The following is a 17,568-nucleotide window of genomic DNA, read 5'->3' as shown; positions in this document are numbered from 1 at the left end:
GGTGGAAATCTCACAGTATTGAAAATTTGTAAGGTATTTGTAAAATACTGGTAATGAAGCATCAGGTAATAATACAGAAACCAACTTTTTATTTTACATGAAGCAATGTTTAGGGACTGTCACAGGTGGGAAAAAAATGCTTTAGTCAATGTCACCATTGTAAAATAGCCTCTATTTATTGAGAATTTGTTATAACAAGGCACATAACTAGGTGCCTGCCATTTACTCTCTGATTTAAATTATAACAGGATGCTCAGATGCTGTCTCGGAGTTTTTAGCAGAGGCCCCTGAATCATGGACAAAATACTCCGTGGCCGAACTTGCTGAATTTTCACACAGAGCATGTGGACACCCCCTCCCTAAGGCCATGGGAACGTCTCACCCTGGAGCCTCCAGGGTTGGCAGATCAGATCATTCACCTCTGACCTCTCTAACCCTAGGCAAGAGGAAGTTGTGGACAGGAGGTGAAGACAATTTAGGGAGGGTTTCTTTGGAGAGAATTGTCAATAGGCTACTCTTTTCCCTTTACAAGTCAAAGGACAGAGCCTGCTCTTGCAGACTTCGGAAGGACCAGAAGTGCCTGCAGTCCCTGTGAGTCAGAGATTGGCCTCATGGAAGAGGGAACATTTTGGGTTGTCTTAAAAAGGGACTGCCTCAAGTCAGCCTTCTGGAGGGGTGGGATAATCACAGCCCAGAGTCGGGGTCAGAAGCCAGAGATTTGCAGGGCTGTCCAGCCAGAGGAGGACCTGGCCTCACAGAGGACTGAAGGGCTGAACTCAGGGGTCACAGGTAGTTGGGGCGAGGGGCGCTCTGGCTCTGAGGAACCCACCAAAGCATCCTCCGAGAGAAAGAGCAAGTAATCGGGCATCTGTCATTAACGGATGCTGGCACCAGACTCCAACTTGGCCCGTCCACTTCTCCTGCCCTCTGGACCCTCTTCCTTCCACCCTGGCCTTTGATCGAGGACCAGCCACACACAGCAGTGAGTGTGGGAAAGGAGGCGCCACAATGACCCGAGAATTGGATTTGCCCCCTTTCACCACTCAGGCTCCAGAGCCCAGGATGAAGGAAGGGAGATGTTTCAATTTGGAAAAGGGTGTGTCGTTGGACATTACAGGGGACTTGACGTTTTGATACTTGGAAAAGGAAATCATGTGTTTCTCCTGAGTGAAAGGAAAAGCTCTTGGACCTGTCTGTGATGTCAGGGAGCGGTAGGAAAGGCTGGAATAGCACAGCAGCATTTTGAAGGGGCAATAATGAAAGTGAGTAAGGCTGCCTCCTGCTTCTCTCCTGTGAACATCAGCTCCTTTACGAACCTGGTCACAAAGCTTCGGTGGCTTTGGCATTATTCTCCCTGGCTTGTCGGCTGGGTTAAAAGACAGACCTAAACAACCAGGACCTACTGTCAAGCACATGGAACTAGATTCAACTCCTTTTAAGGACCTGTAATGGAAAAGAATCTGAAATGTATGTTTATGTGTGTGTGTGTGTGTGTGTGTGTGTATAGACATAAGTTTATGTATAACTGAATCGCTTTGCTGTACACCTAAAACTAACACTATAAATCAACTTCATTTCAATAAAAAATAAAATTAAAAAAAAGACAACCCTAAAATCATAAAACTCAAGTGAGAGGTCTAGGATTCTTAATCCAGGATTAGAAGGTGGGTGACTTCTCCACAACTCCAGCTCTTCCCTGCTCCATACTGCCTCCACTCCCCTTCCCATTACCACATTGCAAACTCCTGGAAAGGAAGAAATATTGAGGAATCTGAAACACTGTGCACTTACCCTATAACACCTTGGTTTGAAAATGTTTCTGTTTCCACTAAGTGGTTTTCGCCTGAGTTGTTGTTTATATTTTTATGTACCTGGTAGGTAGGCAACTTTTCCCAACTTTGGAGAAGTTGCCATTTGTAGGAGCTTGTCCCATATGTGTCCCAGCAGAGCACACCTCTCTCATCACCAGGGCTCTGTGCCCTAGGGGTCCCCCCCATGAGGGCTGTGAGGGTCTGTGGTGGGAGGACTGCGGGGGCAGCCTTGTAGGCTTGGTTGACCGCTAGTCCTGTTAGTTACCAAATCACTGGCTGGTGGAACACGGTCAGGAGGTGGTTGACTGTGGAATCCTTGGGGGCCCAGGGGCTAGTGCTGGGGTACTGGTAGGTGGAGTCAGGGTCAAAGAGATCCCAGGGCTGTTGCCACCCACTGGTAGTCCTGGGCTCATGGCAGCCTGCTGGTGGGCAGAACTGGGTCTTGGGGTCTGGTTGCAGGGCCCAGGGGTCCCAGAGCTGGTGTTGAATTCCTGGTGGGTGGGGTCAGTTCCTTACACAGTTGGCTGCAGGGGTCTGAGTGTCTTGAAGCTTGTGTTAGCCTTCTAGTGGGTGGGCCAGCGCCCAGCTGGTCCCTGGGCAGGGTCTGGCCTGCTAGTCTGTGGCCTGGGTCCACAGGCTGTGAAGCTAGTTTTCTCACAGCTGATGTCTGCCCAATGGTGGGTGAAGCTGGGTCCTAGGCTCGAGCAGGCTAACTGGTAAATGGGGCCAGCCCATCCAGTCCCAGGGCAGGGTCATTCACTTTGCCTCATGGAAGAGGGAACATTTTGGGTTGCCTTAAAAAGGGACTCCCTCAAGTCAGCAAGATATGTTTACAGTTTATGAAGAAATTCCACATGCCTTCTCTAGTTTAATCTTTACAGGGTCTTATGATAAGGTAGACATTATCAGTACTTCCATTTATCTTGTTATGGGCTTGAGGGGTACACCAAAAGGGTGGTGAACATTAGCACATCTTAGACCTGCTATCCTATAACCTCTGAGGACATTTCTATAGCATGACACTGTAATGTCATCTACAAATGCTGATGCATTTCCTCAGTGAAATGCTGTCTCTTTTTGGCCCCTTCATCCCAAAGTGAAAAGGCACAGTCAGACCAAGAGAGGTAAGATAGAAGGGGCACCCTTCCTGGGTCTCTAAGAGAATGGGGAGACCCTGGCAGGGTGACCACTCTCCCCGTTCAGTGGTGGTCCGTCACTGCACTCAGACCGGAAGGCTGCCCAGCACTCAACATGCACAGGAGTCAAAACCATCCAATTGAGCTGCAAGGATGCGGTTCCTCATGATGCTACAAATGTACTGACCTTACTAAGAACAGGCAGATCTAGACTGTGAGCCTACCTCCAGCCATGGCATTTCCCTGTACGTTCCTGACTGGGGAAGGACTTCATTGTCAGGGTTCAGAAGGTGCTGTCCTATGTACAACCAAGCCCCAAACCAGAGATGCTTAGTTAATCCTCTAAACTTCTACCAGAAAATTGAATCCTGAGAAAATACAGTCTTACCCCATTCGGTCAGAAGCCCTTTCAGGTATGAAATATATCAGAGATAAACACTAGGGCCTTTATTACTGTAAACAGGGCCCATCTGTCGGAGTTGAACACAGGCCCATCTTCAGTTCCTGACACACACATAGTCCTTTGCTCAAGGCCGTCCCCCAGAGTGGTGTGTACAGCCAAGAGCTTCATTCCCTTATGAGGTTAAACATAAAACCCCACACCATATTTTTGTACAGATGCCTATTGAAGGGAGCTAGATGTGCATGTAAAACCCAGCACAAAAAATTTTAAATTCCCATTTTTGGGAATTGGAACATTTGCCAAGGAGTCAGCAGAAAAAGAAAATGTATTAGTGGGATGATTTAAACAATTAGTAACTGATATTAAATAATAACATTGTTTCAAAAATAATTGGACTGTGAGGTGTCTGAGAGAAACAAAATTAAGTGGGTGTGGGTTTGAATGGTAATAGAAGATCACATGCACGGTTTAATGAATCCACATCGAGAGACCAGATGAATGAATAAGTGGCTGGATGAATGGGTAAAGGGGTGCCACCAAGCCCCCACTCTCAGGTGGCCTGGAATCTTAGGAATCTACACAATTGGCCTGTGCTCTTTGATTCCTCCCCCAGTGTCCTTTGGAGATAAGAATCTAGGCCCTACAGAACTTCCTCTTTGTGACCATCCTGTGGATGGCACCTTTGACCTCCTTATTTCTCAAACTGTAGATAAGTGGCTTCAACATGGGGATGACTGCAGTGTAAAACACCGACACCACTTCATTGAGATCCAGGGAGAAACTTGCACTAGGCCGCACACAAATGAAGAAGTGAGTACCATACAGGATGGAGATGGCCATCAGGTGAGACGGCAGTTGGAAAAGGCTTTGTGCCTCCCCTCGGCAGAGAGGAGCTTCAGGATGGCAATGAGAATGCAGACATAGGAGACCAGGATGGTCAGGCTGCTGAAGACTCCCACAGCTCCTGCCACCACAAAGACGACTAACTTGTTGAGCCTGGTGTCAGTGCACATGAGGGAAAGCAGGGGGGACATATCACAGAAGAAATAATTGATGACATTGAGGCCACAAAAAGGGCGGTAAAATGCATTTGTTGTGTGCAGCATAGTGTTTATGAACCCGATGGCATAGGGACCAGCCACCAGCTGGATACAGAGTCTCCGGGACATGGCAACTGAATACAATAATGGGTTGCAGATGGCGACATAGAGGTCATAGGCCATGGATGCCAGGAGAAAACACTCTGCCACCCCCAAAGAACCCAAAGGACCACTGCTGCAAAGCACAGCCCAGGAAAGAGATGGCTTTCCTCTTCACAAAGAAGTCAGCGAGCATCTTGGGGCTCATGGCTGAGGAGAAGCACATGTCCACAAAGGACAGGTGGCTAAGGAAAAAGTACATGGGCGTGTGAAGGCAGGCATCGATCTGTAGCAGAGCAACCATCCCCAAGTTTCCGGTTAGGTTGATGACGTAGAAACTCAGAAAGAGCAGGAAGAGAAGCAACTGCAGTTGGGGTTGTAATTCAAACCTCCGAAAATGAACTCAGTGACCCGCGTGTAGTTTTCACTGACCATGACCGATGCTGGTTTCCACCACGGAGAGCAGAGGCATCACAACAGACTGGGTGAGCGTATCTTCAAAAGGAGGACACAGGAGAGCATTGGAGAGGATATGACTTAGCTACACACTATGGCCAAGGAAATACAGGCAAGATAGAAGCCAGCGCAAAAGATCAGACCTGAAGCTACAATATTTTAAGACTCTATAGAATGCTGTCAACATATGGATGAGAAAACATCAGCCTAGAAGCTCGAGTCCCTGTAACTAACTGATAGCAGCAATAGTTCCAGAATAAACACCCAGTAACTGCAGCTTCAGTGAGTTCACCAGGTGGACGCACACCTGGTGAAGGGATGCAGGAGAGTGGAAATGAGGCAAGCTGGAGAAGAAGGAGCAGACACTCCATTTCAGGCTGAATGCTGTGCGGTTGGTGGTGATACAACCCAAGGCTAAGTGTATATTCTCCATTGGCCCGGGAACCTACCTGTCTGACCCTGGGAACCATGACTTTTCTTCATCTGTGGAGCAGGATTAATAATAGTAACAACTATGTTGTAAATTGTTGTGAGGATTAAATGAGATAATGCATGCAAAGCATGTAGCAGCATCTTATTAAGAACTGAGATAAGTGCAGAATAATTGTACGTATTTTTGCCTTATGTAGTCCCTTTAATAATACTGAAAACTAAATATCATTATATCACCTTATTTTTAATGCTATCTTTGATTTTTAATTTTATTACTTTTTATTTATTTTACTTTGATGGGGGAGGTAATTAAGTTTATTAATTAATTAACTTCTTTATTTTTTATTTATTTCTTTAACGGAGGTACTGAGGATTGAGCCCAGGACCTCGTGCATGCTAAGCACACATTCTACCACTGAGCTTTACCCTCCCCCCCTTATTTCACTTTGCAAAAGAGGAAGACTGAAGATCAAGGCATGCTCATAATGCTAGCAAATGGCAGAAAAGGGCTTAGAACATGTATTGGTCAAAACAGACTGTGCCCTTTCCTTTTTCACACTGTGGAAATGTTTCCTGTGTCTTCACAGATCCTGTCATCTCAAAGAGGTTCAAAATTCATTGCAGTATGAGTACAGGCAATGCATTTTTGGCTTCCTCTTCCTGGTGTTAGGTTCTAGCCACTGGTCATTGGTAGGAAGGCCACTGGATAATAGAGTGTCAAGCTTAACATCCCCTTTATGGAAACAGTACAGGGAAGAAGCCGGGAAAAGAGCCTAACTTATACCACCTCTATATCATCCATATGTCCTTTTTCACCCACTATAAGGGTAACCTTGGTTACATCAGCTGATCTCTTTGAACCTGAGTTGCTGCATTCATTCAGTGTGGCTAAACCCTTGATCTCCCAGAATTCTCATCCACTTAGAATGAGAGGGTTGATGAGTGCTCAGAAAACGTCTTACACTTTACTTTTAACTTTTTTTTTTTACTAGCCCATGAACATTGGAATTCAACAAGCAGCCTTATGCTAGACAGTTCCCGTCACTTCTCTAACTTGAAATTGATCATTTGACTTTAGCAAGGCCTCCTCTGAGGGCAACTACTACAGCTACTATGCCATCCTTCACTTCAGGGAAATTAAAGAAAAAGATGGATTAGCCAGTCACACTGTCCACCCATCAGATGCACCTCTTGCTCAAGTTTCTTCAAGAGTCTGACAGCTCCTCCAGGATCAGCCACTATTGTCAGTGCTACTTCTCAGTCTTCCACTTGACAACTGCCCAGAGGTCCTCAGTGCTTCCTTGTCAGCCTTGGTTCCTAAGCCTGCCCAAGCCTTCCTTGTGCATTTTAATGTCTCAGTTTTTCCTTTGTCGCTTGGTGCTTAGGATAGAATGTAGTGCTCCATATGGGGTGGGGGACACAATCAGACCTCAGGTCTGGAGCCCAAGGATAATATCAGCACAGCCCATGACAGCCTTGTTGGAGCAAGGACATCACCCGGTGGTTTAGATCGGGCTGTGAGCTGAATTCAGCGCTGCCTTCCCCCGGACCTGCTGCTGCAGCATCCCTGTCCCATTTCATACTTACTGATTATACTTTGACCCAGTTGCAGAACCTAAACCTGTTTCTCCATGTCATCCCTCCTGAGACCTTCCTCAGTCATCAAACAATGGTGAGGATCATGCTGATCTTGGCCAGGAACCACAAAGATCACTTATTTCAATCCCACTTTCATTTATGTTCTCCTAGCTTGCTAAAAGTCAGGCAGAAAGAAGAACAGATAATGATGCAGAAGGTCGCAACTTATGCTATAAAGGGCTCCCTCTTCTCTAAAGATGGCACGAAGAACTAAAGCAAAAGGGAGCCAGTTTCCCAGGTTTCACCTTCCCTTAACGTGGCTACCTCCACACACACAAAAACGGGTCAGAATTTTCAATAGTCATTTAATTTTATTCTGTATTTTCTTCCAAAAAGAAAACATGGAAGACTCCACTGTAACACATATTCAGCATCTTCATCAATTAGCTAAAAGCCCCCTGAACTAGTTGCATCATTTTGTCTTTCTTGTTGCTATGGAAGATGCTCGCTCCCCAAAGTGTACTATATCCTGGGGATGAGCTGCTAAGGGAAAGCCCAAATAAAGTTTTGCTTCACAGCATAAGGAAGTCCCACGAGATCTATTTTCTGGTGATTTTATGTTTGTTTCTGCCTGGATATAGGCTCTCCATTTTCTCTAGTTCCAAGCTAAGCAAGGAGACTCTGTGGAATCCTTTGTAAATGAAAGCAGCAGAGACGGTGGTGCCACTAGAGGACATAGCTTTCCACGTCCTTCTTTCTTGTGCATTAATGGTTTGGGAACAAGGGCAAAGAATGTGGAAAATGGACTTTCCTCAAACACAGCATTCACCACACATTGCCAAAGAAGTTCAACTTCCTGAGACTTTGCCCAAACCACAAAAAGAGCTTTAGATGCATCAGGTAGTCTGTCAACTTCATTTGCTTAAAAAAATTTCACCTGAAGCTCACTGCTCTGTTTCGACATCCAGTGCACCGTTATCATCTTGGGATGTCCTTTAAACATAATTCTTCATGTGTGCACCATGGGTAAAAACATGCATAGAAGAGATGGGTGTGTCTGTGCCTGAGCAAGAAGAATGCGTGCTGTCAGTCAGCCTGAGCGCTCAGAGAAGGTAAGCCATCAGTAATCGATCATGAAAAACGCCCCCAAGCCAGGACATAAAAACAGGAAACACAAAGGAGTGGCACCATTTTTTTCCTCTCTTGCATTGGCCCACTCCCAATTCTCGGGGTGCATCACGCTCTTTATCTCCTGTTAGAAATTCATTATTTGGGGGGAGTGAATAAGAACCAAGGTAACTTTTATTCCCCTACTTTCGCTAACAGAAGGACCAGGCAAGGATTAACTTAAATTCCAGGGCTCACGGCTGGAAACTCAGATGTTTCAGATCATTTAGACTGATTAACCACATTGGCAGAAATGACACTTGGCAGCAGACAACAGAGGAGTCATCTGTGGCAGGAAATCTGTTAAGTGAAGACATTGGAGCATTTGTACTGCTTAGTCTTTTATTATCTTAATACTGATCACTGCTTCTCAAAATGTTTATCTATATTTATACAGGTGCCACCCAGACGAAAATGTAAGTATTTTTTTCTTGTACCATGGGAGAGAATTACAGCGGACACCCAGGGATTTATGGAAATACAGTTTAAGAAATAAGAACTTAACCAATAAAGTGATATGAAAAGTATTACTCAAATGGGAATTGTCAGAGTGAGGAATGTCAGGGAAAAGAAACCACAGATTGAATGAAGTGAGTCCCATTGACAATTTATATAGAAAATTTCCATTGACAAATTACCAGATTTTTATAAGGATTTTTTTTCAAATTTACATTTCATTGAAAAAATAGATTATTGATGTACATAAAACATTTCATTAGTAAATATACTGAGAAAAATTCCAAAAGTGGTAAGTGGGGCATAAAGGTCCAGGCATACTGACCTACTAAGTAAAAGACACTGTAGAACAGTAAGAGTTAGAACCGGGTGATGCTGGGACCTAAGTGGAAGACTGAATAAAACAGGTAGCAGTAAGATGTCATACATATGACAAGGGAGACAGTGGATGAAGGGGCTTGAGAACAAAGCAGGATTTATCTGACGTCTGTGTCTGCCACTTCCTGTGAGGCTTCAGGAAGTCACTGCCCTTTTAGGACCCTCAGTTTTCCTTGTCTCTTGAATGAGGACAATTCCTACCTTACAGAGTTATCTTAAAATCATCTTTTCAGGTCTTACAACACCACTTGCTACTTCAGAATTTTACCTCACCTCTTCTTAAAGAGTGTTTTAATAGCTCAACTGACAGTAGCATTTTACAATTACCATTATTATTAATATTCAAGTATTATTTCATGAAGAAAAAAGTGATTACTCTTTAGGTATTTTAAAATTCCTGAGTAATTAGATTAAAATACAAGTATGCAAAACCATAAAACATAAAAATAAATATTGGCCAAACACTCCAATCTGTGGTCAATATGTATTTAAAGATGAAAATAGTAATAAAAAATTTTAAAAATACACAATTTTATTTATTAAAGTTGCAAAGGATAGACTAGAAAATATTTGTAGCTAACGTTAGAAAGTCTGTTATTATCATTACGGTGATGTAAGGAATTATAAGAATGTTGATGGAGTAAAAATCTCTGAACCATGTGTTTCCATGTGTGCCATAATTCTGTTATGTATAATAAGAAAAACATTTTCCTACTTTTTTATGCTTTAGTTTCACAAAATAAGAAAATGAAAATCAGAATGTTAGAAGAGATGAAGGATTTTAAATTTTTTTGCGCCATGAACTTTAAAGAGTCTGTAAGACATTTCTTTTCCTGTACAGAGGTCCAAACACACAAAACTTGTATGCAGTTTCACAGCCCTTCAAAATCAGCTCTTAGACTTTCAAAAGCTTTTTTCCAAGCCTGCTATGTTCATAACTCTTTTGATTACAAAATGAAACGTTAGTGGACGATTTCAGTGTGATTGACACGCTGATGCTGCCACCTAGTGGCAGAGTTTAACAACATCTTAAAAAGGAATGACGTCAGTCATTGCACAAGAAACGGTGCATACTCTTTATTTGAACAAGTGTATACTCACAGAGACCGTGCTAATAGGAGATGAATAAAGAGCAGAAGGGGGACAGCTAATTAAGAATGTGAAATAGTGCATCTCATGGTGCTGAAAGTATAACAAACTTTAACAAACTTTGACCCTCATGTTCAAAAATAATACGAAATATTTAAAACTAGGTTTTTAAGAATTTAGAGAATAAGGCCATTTTGAGGGGACCTTTATTAACATGAAATTGGAGCAGGACTAATACCAGCCTTAAAAGTTAATGATGTTTTTCATTAAACAGTCTACAAACAATAAATGCTGGAAAGGGTGTGGAGAAGCGGGAACCCTCCTACACTGTTGGTGGGAATGTAAATTGGTGTAAGCATTATGGAAAACAGTATGGAAGTTCCTGAAAAAAATAAAAATAGACTTACTATATGATCCAGCAATCCCACTCCTGGGCATATACCCAGAGAAAACTAGTTCTGAAAGACACATTCCTCCCAACGTTCACAGCTATTTACAACAGCCAAGATATGGAAACAATCTAGATGTTCATCGACAGATGACTGGATAAAGATGTGTGTATCTACAATGTAGTATTACTCAGCCATAAAAAAGCAATGAAATAACACATTTGCAGCACCATGAATGGCCTTAGCAATCATCATTCTAAGTGAAGGGAGTCAGACAGAGAAAGACAAATGTCATATGATGTCGCTTACATTTGGAAGCTTAAAAAAAGATACAAATTTTATTTACAAACCAAAAATAGGCACACAAACATAGAAAACAAACTGTGGTCACTGGGGTGGAAAAGCAGGGGGAGGGATAGATTAGGAGTTTGGGAATAACATATACACATTACTATATATGAAATAGATAAACAACAAGAACCTACTGTCTATATAGCACAGGGAAGCATATTCAATTTCTTGTAATGAGCATAATAGAATAGAAACTGAATATATGTGTGTGTGTGTGTGTGTGTGTGTGTGTGTGTATAACTGAATTGCTTTGCTGTATACCTGAAACTAACATTGTAAATTGGCTACACTTTAATAAAAAGAATAAAAAAGTTATGATGTTTTATCACATTCCCTCCAAAATGACCTCAGATGGATTTAACAAACTTCTAGTGTATAACGTCTTCAGTGTCACATATTGTCCTAGACCCCGATGATAAATAAGTTGTGTTTACCCGGGACATGTGATAAGGGAGGATTCTTCTCTTTCTAGGCTACTAAAATTTTATCAAATTAATCAGGAGCAGATGGTGTCCTATGCCTTCCTAAAATTTATAAATATGATCATATGGAATTTTTATTAACCTAAAAAATATCAAGAGGAAGAATAGAAATATCAGTCACAATCTCTTGGGCACTTATCTATAAAGTCTTACCTAATTTTATATTGATACAGTGCCCTTCATAACGTTATCCCCATCTCACAGATGACTACAAGAAATTTTTGGTTTGAAGTATCTGTAATGTCAGATATTGATTCTTACTTTGAATTTTGCAATATTGCATAACCTAAACATAATTGTGACATTCCCATTTGAATTCACTCTCCTTCTCTCTCCCTCTCTCTCTCTCACACACACAAACACTCTCTCTCTCACACACACACCACTAAGCATATTAAAAATAAATGGTTTTTTTTCATAGTCTTTCTCTTGTTGGTAGGGGATAGGAAAGTGTGAAAATGGTTTCTTTCTTGTTCCAGAACATCTTCTTTAAACCTTTCTCTCTCTTTCCTCAAAGTTCCATTTCAAATATGTTTATCTCCACCATCCACATCATGTCTGTGAAATTCATCCCTGGTTGAATAAATCTCTAGTTCATATATTGCACTGCTGTTAGTATTCTAATATATTGGTATTTCACAAATGATTGATCCATTTCTGTGTGGTTGGGCGTTTGAGTTTCTCTCAGTTTTTACATTTTGGGAATTTTTCTCCAAAGATCATCCAGTGAACACCATGTCCTTTGGTGTTCATGAGCACACATATCTCTTGGGAAGATACCTGACAGTAAAATTTCCTTATTAGAGGGTACATATATATTCATATTGACTGCTAATTCAAGGAATTTTCCAAAACCCATTATTTACACTCCCATTAGTAGTGCATGAGAGTCAGTATTTGTCATTTTAACCATCTCGGTGAGTGTGGAGTGGTATGTCATTGTGCCTTTAACCACCATTTCCCTGGTTTCTAGCGAGATTGAGCAACCTATTGCAGTATTTATAGGACATTTACATAACCACTTTTATGAACTGCCTGTTCAAGTGCCTTGCTCACATTTTTTGACTGGATTGCCTGTCTTTTTTAAAAGTTAATATTTATCCATATATTCCAGGTATATCAACTATATGCGTCGTAAATACATTTCCCTTGCTGTGGTTTACATGTTTATGCTCTTCAGTGTAAGCCTAAGTTCTCAATTTTAATGTGATTCAGAGAATCAATATTATCTTTCATGTTTAGTATGTTTGTACCTTATTATTACTTTTTAAATTTGCAACCACCTGTAAAAGAGATATTCTCTAATATATTCTGGATGCTTTAATTCCTTGCCTTTCACATCTTGATCTCCAAATCATCTGGAGATGATCTTAGTGTGTGTTGTGGGATGGGGGTAAATTCCACTTTTTTTCCATGCAGACATCCAATGGATCCAACATCATTTTTTAAAATCATTTTTTCTGTCCCCAGCATCAGCTTTGTCTTAAGTGAATATTGTTGAGAAAATGAGGATGCTAATTATACAGGAAGAAACCTGCTGTCAAACCAATTTACTCAAAGTATATCAGTATTTTCAAATGAAAATATACTGAAATGAGCAGAAACTTTATCAGGATCAATTTGTGAATACTGCCTTCCCAAAGTACACTGCACGATAAAGCAGAAGTTATTGTCTTTGACAGCTTTACATCATTGTATTATTTTATTTTGGCAAGGAAGGGAGAAAATTAGGTTTATTTGCTTTTAACGGAGGTACTGGGGATTGAACCTAAGACCTCATGCATGCTAAGCATGTCTTTTAAAGAAAGCCTTCAGAGATGACAGTGTGGATCTCATTGAGTCTTAAGTTACAATGATACAAAAACATGGTTTATCCCCCTCATGTCTTGGATGTGTTGCTATGTTCCAGTAAATAAAACACAGAAATATGGCTGAAAGAATATTGTAAGTGGAGAAAATAAAAATGTGAGACCAAATTATGAGTTCATGGGCAATCCATTGATTCTTCATGGCTGTTTGGCTCATTGTCTGTAAAAATAGAATTAACTTCCTGCCTATGACACAAAAATCAATAAATAACAATAGTAATAGTAACACTTTATTAAAGAACTGGAATGTATTCTACACTTCACATGCACAAATCATGGCAAAAGCCCAGCAAGTGACTATTATGAGCAAAAAGTATAGGGGATGTAAAACACCTTGGTAAAACACCTCCTCTAAACATGAAAGTAGTAGTAGAGAGTGCTATGGTTGCATGGTTCCTGAATAATTCACTTTTTTCCAATTTTATTAATATACAATCGACATAAAATATTGTGTTAGCCCAAGGTGTATGACATTATGATTCAGTATTTATATATATTGCAACGTGATTACCCTAATAAGTTTATCAATTCCCTAACAGAGTTATAAATTTTATTTCTTGTGATGAGAACTATTAAGATCTACTCTCTTAGCAACTTGGAAATATACAATGCAGTATTGTTAACTATAGTCACCACTGTATGTTACAGCCCCAGACATATTTATCCTATAAGTGGAAGTTTTTACATTTTGACCATAGTATACTTTTCAACAGTTTGTGTTTAATGAGTCAAGGCCAAGATCACAGACAATGAGAGCTCTCAACATGTTATAAGCAAAATAGAAGTACTTTAAAGTCACTGGTTATGATGATAACATTTACTCAGGATTTAACAAAGAACCTCTCATATCCTAGTCATAAATTTTTGTGTGTATATGAGTAACAATGCTTTTTAAAGTCTTGGGATTCAGTAATCTACTTATCTGAGTTTAAAGTTCTAAAGTTCATTTCTACTGAATAAGAAATAAGAAAAACAAAATGAGAAAATTGTAACCTAAAGACATTGTGTGACTTATCGATGACACAGAGTAATAAAGAGTGAATCTCAACACACAATTTGCAGTTTTTCCATCGTACATATATATTAGCTCTCACTCTGTAGTACAAATGATGTTCTAATTTATTTACCTTCTCAATCTATAATACAAATGTTGTCATAGTTCACTTACTCAAAAGAAATTTCTTCCTTTCAAATGTCCTTCTGAATGAGTCCTTGACCTCTTTGTTTCTTAGGCTGTAGGTAAGTGGGTTTAACATGAGAACCACAGCTGTGTAGAACACAGAACCCACTTTGTTAATATTCAGGGAGAAACTAGAACTCCAACGTTCATAGATAAAGAAGAGTGTCCCGTAAAGGATGGAGACAGGTGTCAGGTGTGAAGAGCAAGTGGAAAAGGCTTTCCACCTCCCATCAGCAGAACGGATCCTCAGGATAGCGATGACAATGTAAACATAGGAGACCAAGGTGATCACACCACTGAGTACTCCTAGAGCTCCAGCCAAGATGAAAAGTAAAAATCTACTGATCTGTGTGTCTGCACATGCCAGGGATAGAACAGGAAGGTCACAGAAGAAGTGACTGGTGATATTCGGACCACAGTGAGGCAGGTGAAAGGTGAAAGTTATGTGGATCATGGTGATTTTAAGACCCATGGCAGCATAAGGCCCTACCACCAGCTGCATACAGACTTGCTGGGACATGAGTGTGCACAACAAGGACTTACAGATGACCATATACTGATCATATGCCATGGAAGGCAGAAGGAAACACTCAGTCTTTACAGACCAAAAAGCCAGATCTGGGCAACACAACCAAAGAAAGAGAAGACTTTTTTCTCCACAAGGATGTCAGTCAACATTTTGGGACATATCACAGAAGAGAAGCAGACATCTGCAAAGGACAAGTGGCTGAGAAATAAGTACATTCGGGAGTGGAGTCGAGAATCCAACCAAATGAGAGTCATTATCCCCATGTTTCTCAGAAAAGTGACAAGATAAACCAAGAGAAATACCATAAAAAGAAGAAGCTGGCGCTGGAAGTGATTTGTTAAGCCCACAAAAACAAACTCAATCACCAAAGTGCGATTTCCATTATCCACTTCTCTGATCTAATCTGTAAAGAGAAAGAGAGATTTTTCTTTGGAATCAATTCATACTTGGGCTTCTTATTTTTAAAAATAAATACAACTTCTATATTTTTACAATTCACAGAGTAGACTGACAGGTGACACTCCTGCCTCCGACCTCTAGGTGGTCATAACTACCTACTAACTATCTGTGTGATACTGAGTAAGTCGCTGAACCTCACTGGGCCTTTCAGTTTCTCCTTGATCAACACAGAATTTTTGAAGGGAATCAGATTTTTTAGGTGTAGGAGCTCCCTTTGGAGATTACCCAAGGCAAGTCCAGATTATTAACTGTGTTCAAAAGCCCCTGTTTTTGAACAGAGGATATTTTAAGACATATTTTATAGATAAGGTATTATGTGAATTTGATGAATTCAGGCTGATAGCTCTCACTTTCACCTTGGGTGACGGCTGTTAAGAATGTATCTTCCTTGTCAATTCCTTTAGATTCTAGAAAAGTAGTGTTGAATCTAAAGGATAACTTCTGAAGCCTAAGAAGGACTGCAAGCTCAGACAAAAGAAGCTGGTTTTTGAACAGGATTCAAAGGCCACAGCAGTGTCTGCTCTGTGATGCCTTCTCCAAAACACCTCCTGGTGTGTCCTTTTCATCCTGAAGATATTATTTTTCTTTCCCAGCTTCTGCTAATACTCCATTGGTTACAACACTGACTCAGTATTTAAGAACCAGTCTCTTACTATGGACTAAAAACTTCAATGGAGTTTGACAAGATTAATCAGTGTATATACTAACAATATGAGGAATGTAGGTGTTTTAGAGAATAATGACTGAGAATATCCTCAAATTAATGTTTGACACCAAATCTCAGATCCAGGAAGCTCAGAGAACACTAAGGAGGATAAATGTCAAAAACAAACAAACAACTATACCTAAGCTTAAAAATTTCAAAATACAAAAAAATTCAAAGATAAAGAAAAAACATCCTGAAGGAAGCCAGAAGCAAAAAAAAAACAAAAACAAAAACAAAAAAACAACATCTCTTGAGAAACCGTATCTCATTAAAGTTGATGCCCTCCTCCAAGGCACCAATACTGTATATCAGGGGATTTCAGTGTCTGGAGGCATTCATTGATGTAGAATTTCTCTGCTCCTCATATTGGGAGCCACCCTTTCATTCCAAAATATGGAGAACCACTTATAGACCTATGAGATGAACAAAAAAATGTAACTCCATGTGAATTTCCATCACGCCTAATATGAAGAATCAGCTGGGAATATTCCTCACTAATAAAAACAAAGCAAAACCAAAAACGTTATCCTAATATGCAACATGTTACACTTATGAAGGAAAAGAATGTGATGCTGCAGTAATGACAGGGTAATTAATCCTCCGAATGGAAGCCACGCTTAAGCAGTGCATGAAAAACAAGCAGAGTTATCCATGTAACCATGGTACAAAGAGTATTCTACACAGAAAAAACATCAGGGCATCAGAACAGCAGTAACTAGAGCTTCAGAGGACAGTTGGTTTTGCATATATTTGCACATATTTGCATATATTTAGAGAAGGACCTCAGAGCCATTGAGGAAATTTATAATTACCACTTGCTTCCTACGGTTCTTCTCCCAATCCCCTTTCAATGGATGTTAAATCATAAATGCTTAAGGAACAATTAAAAAGATAGAAGACACTTCGAGCATCATACTAGGAAGTGACCATCTGAAAAGGTGACCTGTGGTTTGAGACACGTTACACAGTGAAGACGCAGAATAGAGGCACTTTAAGGCAAAATTTGACTGGGAAAGAAACTGTTGCGTCCTTCTAGATAAAAATAGGAAAAATACCTTTTCCCTTTGTCACACCTATGCCCAAGTTTTAACAATTCTTAGTAAAATGGTGCTGGAAAATTTTACAAGACTGACAATTAGCGATGTTAGTTTTACATGGATACATTTAAGGTAATATTTACTGTTCCTTTCAAATCTCATCACACTTGCATTGTGTCACTTTTAGCATTCTGCTATCATTTCAAAGGTTTTAGTCAAGAGAAAGCATATCGCTATGTATAGAAGTTATAAACTATGGGGGTGGAGGAAAATGCATATCTTTAGAGGGAAAAGGTGAGAGACTAAAGCACAGAGTGGCTGAGAACCTCTCCATTTTACTTAGGTTTTGAACAATATTTCAGTAACCAATGTTCAGAAGTGTTTCATGAAGTCAGAGAATGGTGGAATGTAGAAACAGCCTTAAGAGAAGGCTACATGAATCCATCCTCCTCAATTTATCCATTTACTGATAAATTTATTCATTCAGTTTTGACACAGACTGTGGCTTTTCAAAAGTGAATC

General features: G+C 40.5%; 2 pseudogenes; both read right to left on the bottom strand.

Annotated features, from left to right (window-relative positions):
* Positions 1 to 3,900: 3,900 nt before the first annotated feature.
* Positions 3,901 to 4,924, bottom strand: LOC140694533 (olfactory receptor 5G9-like; annotated as a pseudogene).
* Positions 4,925 to 14,295: 9,371 nt separating this feature from the next.
* On the bottom strand, positions 14,296 to 15,098 carry LOC140694488 (olfactory receptor 5G25-like; annotated as a pseudogene).
* Positions 15,099 to 17,568: the final 2,470 nt, after the last annotated feature.

Source organism: Vicugna pacos, unplaced genomic scaffold (assembly GCF_048564905.1).
Source record: "Vicugna pacos unplaced genomic scaffold, VicPac4 scaffold_21, whole genome shotgun sequence".
Taxonomy (NCBI): Eukaryota; Metazoa; Chordata; class Mammalia; order Artiodactyla; family Camelidae; genus Vicugna; species Vicugna pacos.
Note: the sequence above shows the minus strand (reverse complement) of the source record. Positions and strands in the feature narration are given on the sequence as shown.